This window comes from Lissotriton helveticus (genome assembly GCF_964261635.1).
Source record: "Lissotriton helveticus chromosome 1_1 unlocalized genomic scaffold, aLisHel1.1 SUPER_1_unloc_31, whole genome shotgun sequence".
In the NCBI taxonomy this organism is placed as follows: domain Eukaryota; kingdom Metazoa; phylum Chordata; class Amphibia; order Caudata; family Salamandridae; genus Lissotriton; species Lissotriton helveticus.
In genome coordinates, this window is record NW_027611672.1 from 486,480 (window position 1) to 499,952 (window position 13,473).

Genomic DNA, 13,473 nt, shown 5'->3' on the forward strand with positions numbered 1-13,473 from the left:
TGGAACCTTTTTGGGCATTCAGAACACTGATACGGTTTCTGCCCAGTGTGGGTTCTTTCATGCACAGTAAGGTTGTATTTCCGACTGAAGCCTTTACAGCATTCAGAGCACTGATACGTTTTTTGTCCAGTATGAGTTCCCTGATGTTGAATCAGACTTCGCCAATAACTGAAACTTTTTTGGCACGTGCAGCACTGAAATGGTTTTTGACCAGTGTGGGTTTTCGCATGTTGCATGAGAGAAGATTTGTGACTGAAGCTTTTCTGGCATTCAGGGCACTGGTAGGGTTTTTGTCCAGTGTGATTTCTCTTGTGTTTAGTGAGGTGGGATTGAAAACTAATGCTGCTTTCACATTCTTTGCTCGTATTCAAGTTGTTTGTTTCTCTAATTTGGGTCTGTTCCTGGATACATGCCATCTTAAGACTAAATCTGATTCCAGAGTCTGTACTTGTTTATGTTACACACAACATTAACTTATAAAATGCACTGCAGATGATCTTCATAACATTTGTATTTAACTAATTATAGTTTTTACCTGGAGATCATGTTCCTACCTTTAAAGACACCTATCTAACTTCTCTTATAAACTTTCACTGAGGAGCCCCTTGTGTTTATTTAGATGCTCCTCGTGGATTCATTTTCTCCAAGTTATACCTTGTGATTTTGTGACTCCAGTTTATTACATTTGATTTAGGAGTTTTAAAAGCCCTGACGAGGTCTTTGAGGTGTAGTGCTTGTCTGTTAAGTGTATTTGTTCATACAAGTAATGACAGATGATTTGGGCATGCCAGGGTGGTTTTATGTATTATCAATCGTGCAATACTGGCCCCTTTTAAGCTTTCTGTGCCAGTACATGCTTTTTACACTTTACACTCATCGGCTAAGGCATGTACGGTTTGAAGGTCTGGGAAACTTGAAAACCACTCGGATCAACCCAAAATACAGATTTGGTGGGGAAAAATCTTCCTATATTGGAAATGATAATCCAGCGTCTTTGCTGTAACGACATCTGAGAAAGAGCATTTACAATGACTTTCTTTTAAACAACCTTTTCTCTCCTCTCGTCTCCAGGAGACAGAGACAAAAGCTTGCACCTGTAAACCGAGGATATTAGTCTTTTTGACAGTTCTGTTCCATCACAACACGTCCACGGATGCTGATCTGTTGGGGAGGGTTTGGGTCTATAAAGCTTTTCTCATAAACCATCAAACAGAATTTACAACACTGAGTATTCCCATGCGCACTGCGTGTGCATCAATTGCGCCCAATGTTCTCCTCAATCTCAGTTACTGACACTCAATAAACATTTATGGTCAGTTTACTTTAGGGATTTGACAACTTTCACAGTCACCAGTTTCTTCCGCTCCAACATCCTCACCATTCCTGGCACTTAGAATGTGCTTCTTCTCTAGAGCTCCAGAATGTTTTAACTCTACTTGAAATAATCCTTTTCATTGTGTTTCACTAAATGTAAAACTTTTTTCTGTTCATGCTTCAGTCACCTGTAGAAACGGAGTCAGAGATTGTAAATAAACACAAAGAAAAATATTTATGACCATATACTTTGCACAAAGAAAGTATTGACAAAAACAAGATAGGAAATCAGTTTGAGCTGCATTTCTGATCGTGGTGAAACAGTGTAGATCGGGAGCTTGGGATCACTGGAAATCAAGGATGGGGGAGCAAACATAGTGCATATTTAAGAAAGAAACTCAAGTTGCACATATATTGCGCCACAGATTCTCAGAAGCAGCCAACACTATCAATTTACACTCTCTGTGAAACAGGCTGGCATGCTAGTGAGATATTTGTAATTCTTTTAATGAATTATTAGATGTTACTTACTCCCTTACTCACTTAAACTATTCATATATTCCTTTTTTCCAGTGATCTAGGAAGGGACATTTTATTGACCAAAGGAATTGGCCTTTTTGCACTCAGTGCTTTAAATGCCACTGTAGGCTGACGCTGTGTCCAGTTAGCTCAGTGGAATTCACAATTTCAAATTGTGCGGATGATAAGGACTTACTTGGTGGCTCAGAACTCATCACGCTCCTCCGACAGGACCCATGCACTGCAACATCTGAAAAAGAGAAAAAAACAGCACAACAGTAAAGGAAACTAAAAAAGGTCAAGAAAAGAAAAACACAAAATAGAGGAAAGAGAAAAAAAGCTATCTTCCACTTTGACCACATGTTCCAGCACAGGAAACTGTGCAGCAGATGCGTGTGAACCCATAAGTTACATCTAAACACTGTGCCCCCAAGGTCAGCACCAGGTGCGGCTCCACCGGTTGCACCACCCTACGCAAGCCTTGTGTGCATGTGTCCACACATATGTACTGTGTCTTTTGCTTGTAGTAGACAGGACAGAAAAGGGCAGGATGGGAGTGCGTAAAGAGATGGAAGACAGATCCAGAGAGAAAAGATGCCGAAAGAACGGGCAAAGGGAGGATAGTATAACGTGGTGTAGAGGATGAGACAAATGTGCCAATAGTTAAGGATCTGCTGGGCAAAACTGACCTAAAAGGAACTGACCTTGCACTACAACCCAACATGGTAATTATAAGAAGTTTGATAACAACAAGAATAGTGCACACAGGGAGTCAAATGTTGAAGTGAAGAGACAAAAACAAAACAGAGAACAAGAAAGGGAATAGCGAAAGAAGAAACAGGGGAAAAGGAAACTTAGAGTTATTGGAATTCTTACCTGGCAGTTATTTTATTTTGTGTTCTTCCAAGGGTGGCAGCCACGCTGCACTGCCTGGTCATCCCAGAATACCTTGAAAGGAAGGAAATAAATAGTTTTGTGTCGGCAATCACACTTCAGCCCATCTTCCAAATAACCGTCCTGAACTTACAAAACAAAAGAATCTCTTGTTCTCTGGAGGCCATTGTGAAGCAACTATGGTTAATGAATAAGTACTTTTTTGGTTCACCAAGAACCATGGTCCCTTGCTGGAAAAGGTCTCTGTGAATATAGAGTGCACCCACAGTCTCAGAGAACAAACCCTAACAACCCAGTCCACTTCATAACCACATCTTTCCATTTAAAGATCATGAAACTTGCAAATCAAAAGAATCTGGTTAGCAAAAGTATGTTAATGTCCTTGTACATAATTCTGCCCACACTTCATAAATCAGTCAACCACACTCTTAGATCTATACAAACCATGCTCTCGGAGAAACTGCAATTCAAGTTCAAGCTGATGTAGAGTTTGAATGCTGAGCAATGGAAGCAACAAGGCATCAATGTGTTGCCGCTTTTTATTGATAAATTATCTAAAGGGATGATGTGGAGGGTCAGGGTCTTATGAGCCATATAGGATGGTGACCCAAGGAATAGAATTTGAAATAAATCCTTTATAAGACAAAGCTTAGAACATCGGAATGTTGAGATCTATTGAAAACAACAGAGCAGCAGAAGCGTCTAAAACCTGATATAGGCCCGCTGCTCTCAACATTACAATGTCCTAATACACAGCCTCTGCCTCTCCAAAATATATGGATTGGGCAGGAGAAGGCAGAAGATAGAACCTGCAGCAGGGAACACACCTTCCTCCTCCCGCAGTTTGCAGTGTCACTGGCGTCTCAGGGGGAAGAGGGGGGTTCTGCTCATCTCCTGCATCTCCCGACTCACCTGCATGATGAAAAGCAGTTTAGCCGCGCCCAGGGAGAGCCAGGGGCTGACTTCAGCCTCCTTTACCAGCTATTGCTGTGAATGTTCAACAATTAACCGCCGTGGTCCTGCTTGCGGCTGTTAACTGTTCAACATTCACACTTACAGCAGTTCGGAGTACCGGAGGTGTTTCAAGCCCCTCGGTCTATGAGACAACGTTGTTTTATTAATTAACACATTCTGCCCTCATAGGGCAAACAGTGTAATGACCTTATAGTCAGCCGTCGCTGGCAATACTGCCCATTAAAGGACCGCTCCCTTGGTAAAGGCCCTTGCCTTTGGAGCTACAACAAGCTACAAAGCTATATTAAAGGTTTCAAATAATTACTGAAGGCAAAAACATGGTTACTCAATCAGAGAAATAATTATCATAATATTTGCAGGAGGATCACATAATGGTAACCTCTAAAGTATATCAAAAGCCAGAATCAGAAACAACTTTAGCTGTAAAGTCAATAGACAGACCACCACAATAAATGTGTGCTAAGAAATAAGAAACTTTTTTTATAATATCAAATGGCAAACTGACATAGGACATGCTTAGTTAGAAATCAAGGAAAAGTTATTAAGTACAAAATCAGTAAGAGGAATGACATGTAGTCTGCCTTTAGGAAAAGTGTAAAATAAAACAATTCCAGCAAATATCCCAAACCAGTACATTTTATACGTTTTTAGACTGAGAGAACACATTATTGACATGGCTCATGATGAGGTAAAATTGACAGCAATCAATGAAGAGTCATGAAAACATGGCACAACATAATGTAATGTAATAAACCACACCTACAAAATGAATCATTAATTGTGACTCTTCCCCAAAAAGCCATAAGTAATTTTACAAGGTGATTCCCTAACATCATAACTGGATCTTAATCACATTGACCCAATTTGTACGGGAACATTTGCTGACAGCTTATTAGTTGTTTAGTAGAAACGCCTACAACTTGGACTCCTTTCCCAAGAGGGGTGGGTTGGGCGCTCCCATCAGTCTGGCTGTGGAACGGGTAGCACATTTATTGATTAAAATTAAAAGAGATGCTGGATTCCCATTTTCTTCTTCTACAAAAGGGCCGCTCTGGGTGACCTCTAGGACTGCCCCAAGCATGCAACCCTTCTCCCGTCTCAGGCACCGTCATTGTGTCTGATTCAGTCCAGTAAAAACTCCTAGTGTAGATGCAAAATGTGGAAAATCCTTATTAATCACTAAAGGAATTTGTTGAAATTCTGAATTTGTTGAGATTTTGGCGTTTTAGTCTGCACTGGGCTGTGGGGCCATCGGGACTGAAGGCATGTTCCAATATATCTGCCTTTGAATCTGCATGCTCGGTACAGAGGCCAGTTGGGCTGGGACCATTGACTGAGACATCCCATTCGGTGCTATCTGATTCATGTTCCAGTTTCCCAGGTTTGTGCACAAATCGCAAGGATCATGTCTTACTCTGCACAATATTAGTGTTTGAGGTATTTAAATTGCCACTGTTAGTAAAACCTATACCCTAAGCGGGGCCGGACTGGCCGTAACGGGCTTCCGGGGTTTCCCCAGGAGGCTGGAACAGTGGGGACCGATTTTTCAGTGCAGGTCACTGGGGGCTGGTTTTGCTGTGATGCTGCTATATCACCCCCCAGCAACAAAAGAGGCAGGGAGCTGGTCCGTCAAAATTGTCAGGCCTGGTTTGGGTTCCCAGTCCGGCCCTGACCCAGAGGAACACCATTTCCTCCTTGCACATGCTGAGCATCATTATTCTGCACACCAACGCCATGCATATCCAAATTCACACCAGCAACAAACCCAGAATCAAAACGAGAATACAATCCGTGAGAACCACTTTCATCACCCGTTTGGAAAAATTTTGTCTGAGCCATCATTATTTTTATTTTGATCTTCTTCTGCTTAGTAATAAAATTGTCACTAGAGTACTTTGGTTACAACAAACTAACCTTTGGATGCAACGCTAAATGATGCATCCTCTTTCACCCGGTCTTTGACTTTGCAATATTGTCTGTAAATATGCATTCATCTCTTGTAATATATAATAAAATATTTTGAGGCGCTTCACTCTGTGGCTCTTCAATTGGCCAGTTTACAAACAACTTACACTCTTCCACAAATCTCTTGGGACAACAATTAATAAACTTAAACTCAGCTCTCGACCACCCTGCCTGGACGAACAGGTCTCATCTCCACTGCATCCCTCCAGGACAGGCCCCACCTTCTATGAACCACCCAAACACAGGACAGGCCTCACCTCATCTGCACCCCTGGACAGGCCTCTCCCCCTCTGCACCCCTGGACACCTCACCTCCTCTGCACCGCTAGACAGGCCACACCTCCTCAGCACCCCTGGACATGCCTTACCTCATCTGCCCACCTGGACAGGCCTCATCTCTTCTGGACCCATGAACAGGCCTCACCTCCTCTGCACTCCTGGACAGGCATCACCTCATCTCCACCCCTAGACAGGCCTCTCCCCCTCTGCACCCCTGGACACAGGCCTCACCTCCTCTGCACCCCTGGACAGGCCTCACCTGCGCTGACCCCCTGAACAGACCTTTCCTCCTCTGAACCCCTGGACAGGCCTCACCTCCTCTATGTCCCCCTGGACAGACCTCTTCTCCCCTGCACCCCTGGACAGGCCTCACCTCATCTGGACCCCTGGACAGGCCTCTCTTCCTCTGCACCCCTGGACAGGCCTCACCTCCTCTGCACCCCTGGACAGATCTCTCTTCCTCTGCACCCCTGGACAGGCCTCACCTCCTCTGCACTCTGGACAGACCTCTTCTCCCCTGCACCCCTGGACAGGCCTCACCTCATCTGGACCCCTGGACAGGCCTCTCTTCCTCTGCACCCCTGGACAGGCCTCACCTCCTCTGCACCCCTGGACAGGCCTCTCATCCTCTGCACCCCTGGACAGACCTCACCTCCTCTGCACTCTGGACAGGCCTTGCCTCCTCTGCACCCCTGGACAGGCCTCACCTCCTCTGCACCCTTGACAGGCCTCACCTCCTCTGTACCCCTGGACATGCCTCACCTCCTCTGCACCCCTGGACAAGTCTCTCCTCCTCTGCACCTCTGGACAGGCCTCTCCTCCTCCGCTGATCCCCTGAACAGACCTTTACTCCTCTTCACCCCTGGACAGGCCTCACCTCCTCTATGTCCCCCTGGGCAGGCCTCTCCTCCCCTGCACCCCTGGACAGGCCTCACCTCATCTGCACCCCTGGACAGGCCTCTCTTCCTCTGCACACCTGGACAGGCCTCACCTCCTCTGCACCCCTGGACAGGCCTCTCTTCCTCTGCACCCCTGGACAGGCCTCAGTTCCTCTTCCTCTGCACCCCTGGACAGGCCTCACCACCTCTACACCCCTGGACAGGTCTCTCCTCCTCTGCACCCCTGGACAGGCCTCACCTCCTCTGCACCCTGGACAGGCCTCACCTCCTCTGCACCCCTGGACAGGCCTCACCTCCTCTGACCCCCTGAACAAGCCTCTAGTCCTCTGCACCCCTGGACAGGCCTCACCTCCTCTGCACCCCTGGACAGGTCTCTCCTCCTCTGTACCTCTGGACAGGCCTCCCCTCCTCCGCTGATCCCCTGAACAGACCTTTACTCCTCTTCACCCCTGGACAGGCCTCACCTCCTCTATGTCCCCCTGGACAGGCCTCTCCTCCCCTGCACCCCTGGACAGGCATCACCACATCTGCACCCCTGGACAGGCCTCTCTTCCTCTGCACACCTGGACAGGCCTCACCTCCTCTGCATCCCTGGACAGGCCTTTCTTCCTCTGCACCCCTTGACAGGCCTCTCTTTCTCTGCACCCCTGGACAGGCCGCACCTCCTCTGTACCCATGGACAGGCCTCTCCTCCTCTGCACCCCTGGACAGGCCTCACCTCCTCTGCACCCTGGACAGGCCTCGCCTCCTCTGCACCCCTGGACAGGCCTCACCTCCTCTGACCCCCTGAACAAGCCTCTAGTCCTCTGTACCCCTGGACAGGCCTCACCTCCTCTGCACTCTGGACAGGCCTCACCTCCTCTGCACCCTGGACAGGCCTTGTCTCCTCTGCACCCCTGGACAGGCCTCACCTCCTCTGACCCCCTGGACAGGCCTCACCTCCTCTGCACCCCTGGACAGGCCTCACCTCCTCTGCACCTGTGGACAGGCCTCACCTCCTCTACACCCCTGGACAGGCCCCACCTCCTCTGCACTCCCCTGGACAGGCCTCTCCTCCTCTGCACCCCAGGACAGTCCTCTCCTCCTCTGCACCCCTGGACAGGCCTCACCTCCTTTGCACTCCCTTGGACAGGCCTCACCTCCTCTGCACCCCTGGACAGGCCTCACCTGTGCTGACCCCCCGAACAGACCTTTCCTCCTCTGAACCCCTGGACAGGCCTCACCTCCTCTATGTCCCCTGGACAGGCCTCTCCTCCCCTGCACCCCTGGACAGGCCTCACCTCATCTGCACCCCTGGACAGGCCTCTCTTCCTCTGCACCACTGGACAGGCCTCACCTCCTCTGCACTCTGGACAGGCCTCGCCTCCTCTGGACCCCTGGACAGGCCTCACCTCCCCTGTCCCCCTTACAAGCCTCTCATCCTCTGCACCCCTGGACAGGCCTCACCTCCTCTGCACTCTGGACAGGCCTCGCCTCCTCTGCACCCCTGGACAGGCCTTACCTCCTCTGCACTCCTTGACAGGCCTCACCTCCTCTGTACCCCTGGACAGGCCTCACCTCCTCTGCACCCCTGGACAGGCCTCACCTCCTCTGCACCCCTTTCAGGATTCTTCTCCTCTGCACCCCTGGACAGGCCTCACCTGCTCTGCACCCTGGACAGGCCTCGCCTCCTCTGCACCCCTAGACAGGCCTCACCTCATCTGCACCCCTGGACAGGCCTCTCTTCCTCTGCACACCTGGACAGGCCTCACCCCCTCTGCACCCCTGGACAGGCCTCTCTTCCTCTGCACCCCTGGACAGGCCTCTCTTCCTCTGCACCCCTGGACAGGCCTCACCTCCTCTTCCTCTGCACCCATGGACAGGCCTCACCTCCTCTACACCCCTGGACAGGCCTCTCCTCCTCTGCACCCCTGGACAGGCCTCACCTCCTCTGCACCCTGGACAGGCCTCGCCTCCTCTGCACCCCTGGACAGGCCTCACCTGCTCTGACCCCCTGAACAAGTCTCTCCTCCTCTGCGCCTCTGGACAGGCCTCTCCTCCTCCGCTGATCCCCTGAACAGACCTTTACTCCTCTTCACCCCTGGACAGGCCTCATCTCCTCTATGTCCCCCTGGACAGGCCTCTCCTCCCCTGCACCCCTGGACAGGCCTTACCTCATCTGCACCCCTGGACAGGCCTCTCTTCCTCTGCACACCTGGACAGGCCTCACCTCCTCTGCACCCCTGGACAGGCCTCTCTTCCTCTGCAATCCTGGACAGGCCTCAGCTCCACTTCCTCTGTACCCCTGGACAGGCCTCACCTCCTCTACACCACTGGACAGGCCTCTCCTCCTCTGCACCCCTGGACAGGCCTCACCTCCTCTGCACCCTGGACAGGCCTCGCCTCCTCTGCACCCCTGGACAGGCCTCACCTCCTCTGACCCCCTGAACAAGCCTCTAGTCCTCTGCACCCCTGGACAGGCCTCACCTCCTCTGCACCCCTGGACAGGTCTCTCCTCCTCTGTACCTCTGGACAGGCCTCCCCTCCTCCGCTGATCCCCTGAACAGACCTTTACTCCTCTTCACCCCTGGACAGGCCTCACCTCCTCTATGTCCCCCTGGACAGGCCTCTCCTCCCCAGCACCCCTGGACAGGCATCACCACATCTGCACCCCTGGACAGGCCTCTCTTCCTCTGCACACCTGGACAGGCCTCACCTCCTCTGCACCCCTGGACAGGCCTTTCTTCCTCTGCACCCCTTGACAGGCCTCTCTTCCTCTGCACCCCTGGACAGGCCTCACCTCCTCTGCACCCTGGACAGGCCTCGCCTCCTCTGCACCCCTGGACAGGCCTCACCTCCTCTGACCCCCTGAACAAGCCTCTAGTCCTCTGCCCCCTGGACAGGCCTCACCTCCTCTGCACTCTGGACAGGCCTCACCTCCTCTGCACCCTGGACAGGCCTTGTCTCCTCTGCACCCCTGGAGAGGCCTCACCTACTCTGACCCCCTGGACAGGCCTCACCTCCTCTGCACTCCTGGACAGGCCTCACCTCCTCTGCACCCGTGGACAGGCCTCACCTCCTCTTCACCCCTGGACAGGCCTCTCCTCCTCTGCACCCCAGGACAGTCCTCTCCTCCTCTGCACCCCTGGACAGGCCTCACCTCCTCTGCACTCCCCTGGATATGCCTCACCTCCTCTGCACTCCCCTGGACAGGCCTCACCTCCTCTGCACCCCTGGACAAGCCTCTCCTTCTCTGCACCCCTGGACAGGCCTCACCTGCGCTGACCCCCGAACAGACCTTTCTTCCTCTGCACCCCTTGACAGGCCTCTCTTCCTCTGCACCCCTGGACAGGCCGCACCTCCTCTGTACCCCTGGACAGGCCTCTCTTCCTCTGCACCCCTGGACAGGCCTCACCTCCTCTGCAGTCTGGACAGGCCTCGCCTCCTCTTGACCCCTGGACAGGCCTCACCTCCCCTGTCCCCCTTACAAGCCTCTCATCCTCTGCACCCCTGGACAGGCCTCACCTCCTCTGCACTCTGGACAGGCCTCGCCTCCTCTGCACCCCTGGACAGGCCTTACCTCCTCTGCACCCCTTGACAGGCCTCACCTCCTCTGTACCCCTGGACAGGCCTCACCTCCTCTGCACCCCTGGACAGGCCTCACCTCCTCTGCACCCCTTTCAGGATTCTTCTCCTCTGCACCCCTGGACAGGCCTCACCTGCTCTGCACCCTGGACAGGCCTCGCCTCCTCTGCACCCCTGGACAGGCCTCACCTGCTCTGCACCCTGGACAGGCCTCACCTCATCTACACTCCTGGACAGGCCTCTCTTCCTCTGCACACCTGGACAGGCCTCACCCCCTCTGCACCCCTGGACAGGCCTCCCTTCCTCTGCACCCCTGGACAGGCCTCTCCTCCTCTGCACCCCTGGACAGGCCTCACCTCCTTTTCCTCTGCACCCATGGACAGGCCTCACCTCCTCTACACCCCTGGACAGGCCTCACCTCCTCTGTACCCCTGGACAGACCTCTCCTCCTCTGTACCCCTGGACAGGCCTCACCTCCTCTGCACCCCTGGACAGGCCTCACCTCCTCTTCCTCTGCACCCATGGACAGGCCTCACCTCCTCTACACCCCTGGACAGGCCTCACCTCCTCTGTACCCCTGGACAGACCTCTCCTCCTCTGCACCCCTGGACAGGCCTCACCTCCTCTACACCCCTGGACAGGCCTCACCTCCTCTACACCCCTGGACAGGCCTCACCTCCTCTACACCCCTGGACAGGCCTCACCTCCTCTACACCCCTGGACAGGCCTCACCTCCTCTGTACCCCTGGACAGACCTCTCCTCCTCTGCACCCCTGGACAGGCCTCACCTCCTCTACACCCCTGGACAGGCCTCACCTCCTCTGCACCCCTGGACAGACCTCTCCTCCTCTGCACCCCTGGACAGGCCTCACCTCCTCTACACCCCTGGACAGGCCTCGCCTCCTCTACACCCCTGGACAGGCCTCTCCTCCTCTGCACCCCTGGACAGGCCTCACCTCCTCTACACCCCTGGACAGGCCTCACCTCCTCTACACCCCTGGACAGGCCTCACCTCCTCTACACCCCTGGACAGGCCTCACCTCCTCTGCACCCCTGGACAGGCCTCACCTCCTCTACACCCCTGGACAGGCCTCACCTCCTCTACACCCCTGGACAGACCTCTCCTCCTCTGCACCCCTGGACAGGCCTCACCTCCTCTACACCCCTGGACAGGCCTCACCTCCTCTGCAACCCTGGACAGGCCTCACCTCCCCTGCACCCCTGGACAGGCCTCGCCTCCTCTGCTCCCCACTCAGGCTCAGCAGGAGGAAGATCCATGGATTAATACATTGCAGCCATGTGAGTTGGCAGCTCACCTACCTGAGCAGAAACCTCTCCAGGCTCTCTCCTCCTCCTGGGGCTGATCTGGGGTGAGGGGGGGCAGGGGCAGATCTGGGGTCTGAGGGGGGGCAGATCTAGGGTCTGTAAGGGTCTGAAGATGAAGGTCGCTGCACAGACAGACAGGGCTCCTTCCTCCTCTGCTGCAGGCTGGACACAGAGCACAGGAATGAAGTGATGTCAGCACTTGCTGCTGGTGCTGTCTCTGCCACCGCTAAACCGGAAAAGGAAACCCTTCTCCTTTTCAAACGAAGTGCAGCTCATTGGGTTTCATCAGCAGGCGAGGAGCGCCCTCTGGTGGCCGCTGACGGAACCGCCACCTCCAGGCTCCAAGAGTGAATACATTTCACACAAACAAGCATTGGTGCCTGTAAAGACCTGGGATTTCAGATGTCACAGACGTGAATGTTTTTAAGGGTCAGACAGTTCAAGTACAGGGCCTCACACTTGGCTGCAGCTGTAAAAAAGTATTTATAGCTTCACTTCAGATGAGCATCTTCCAAACACTGATGTAAAGGACGTAAGAGTATTTACAGAAAGGTGACAACTGGAAATGAAAGCCTTTATTTCAATGAATATATCTGTATTTCAATGAATATATCTGAGCATATTGGTCAGTTTTCCAATTAAACTGGGCAACTTATTTATTCTTTTAAATAATTTATTTGCAGTTTTTCAAATCCATAACGTGCTAGATAGCAAAGTAAATAGAAGTAAATACCATGGAGTTTTATACACCATATCAGTGACAATGCGGCATAGGTCATGTGTCAAAGCGACAATTGAAGGAACAGCTTAATTTTAATTTTCCTGTGCCTGTGGCTTATTCCTTATACTTAATAAGGTTTTATATCCTCGAACAAGACTGAATTGTAGGTTCTAATTAGGTTTTGAGATTCTGGTTTAAGAGCACAACTGTCTCCTAAAATATTAAGATAGCGGTCTCTTGCAGGCTTTGTTTTTTTGTTTACAGTAACCACCATCCTCTCTCAACAAAGATGCACTGACAAAAATAAAGCAATAGCTCTATGAAACAATTAATTCCTAAGATAGTACAATGATGGTTGCTGTTACGGTGTGAAAGATTAGATTTCCATGATTAGGTTGCACTAGGAGGGGTCGACTAACTGTTTGGAATTGATGCTGAGTCTACGGGGGTGGAAGGGGGGTGGGTGTAGAAATTGGTTTAGTTTTCTTTTTTATTATATAATTGGAAGAAACACGGTCACCAATAACTGTTATCTTGAACAGGTCTATAACATGAAAAGGTCAATTAAGCTTGGATCATACCAAACAGCGCTTGAAGAGTAGTGTGCAGATGTGGTACCTCCATTTGTTATATATCACCTGCTGTACAGTTGTAAACTCGGGCTACTACTTTGCGATACGCTTCCACTACTGTTTCTTCTGAGACTCTTCATGCTGCCATATGGCTGTACTGACTAATGTCTTCTGATTTATTGTTTTATGTATATATTCAATTAAAATAAGTTGGGGAAAAAATGGTGGAGTAGCACAGGATCATGATCGAAGGTACTGTTTGGGAGGATCAAGGCGTAAACGTTTACGATGGACGCAGTAGGTGAAAGTATAGTCCATGTCCCTCAGCTGCGCCAATCCCCATGGATCCATCAAGGCATGATCATCAATAATGTCAGAGAGGATGAACCTGTCTCGGGGCTGCCTGGTCGTATGGTTTCTGGACTTGTCAAGGTGCCATATTCCAG

At 51.5% G+C, this 13,473-nt stretch overlaps 1 protein-coding gene across 1 annotated transcript in view; it reads right to left on the bottom strand.

The window, feature by feature from the left end:
- LOC144805874 (uncharacterized) overlaps window positions 1-13,473 on the bottom strand; it is a 102,662-nt gene that overhangs the window by 21,516 nt on the left and 67,673 nt on the right. The window contains exons 2-3 of the mRNA XM_078672354.1: window positions 2,710-2,781; window positions 2,030-2,083 (exon numbers count right to left, since the gene is read on the bottom strand). The gene's annotated coding sequence lies outside the window, so the exon portion shown is untranslated. The remainder of the gene's footprint in view (window positions 1-2,029; window positions 2,084-2,709; window positions 2,782-13,473) is intronic.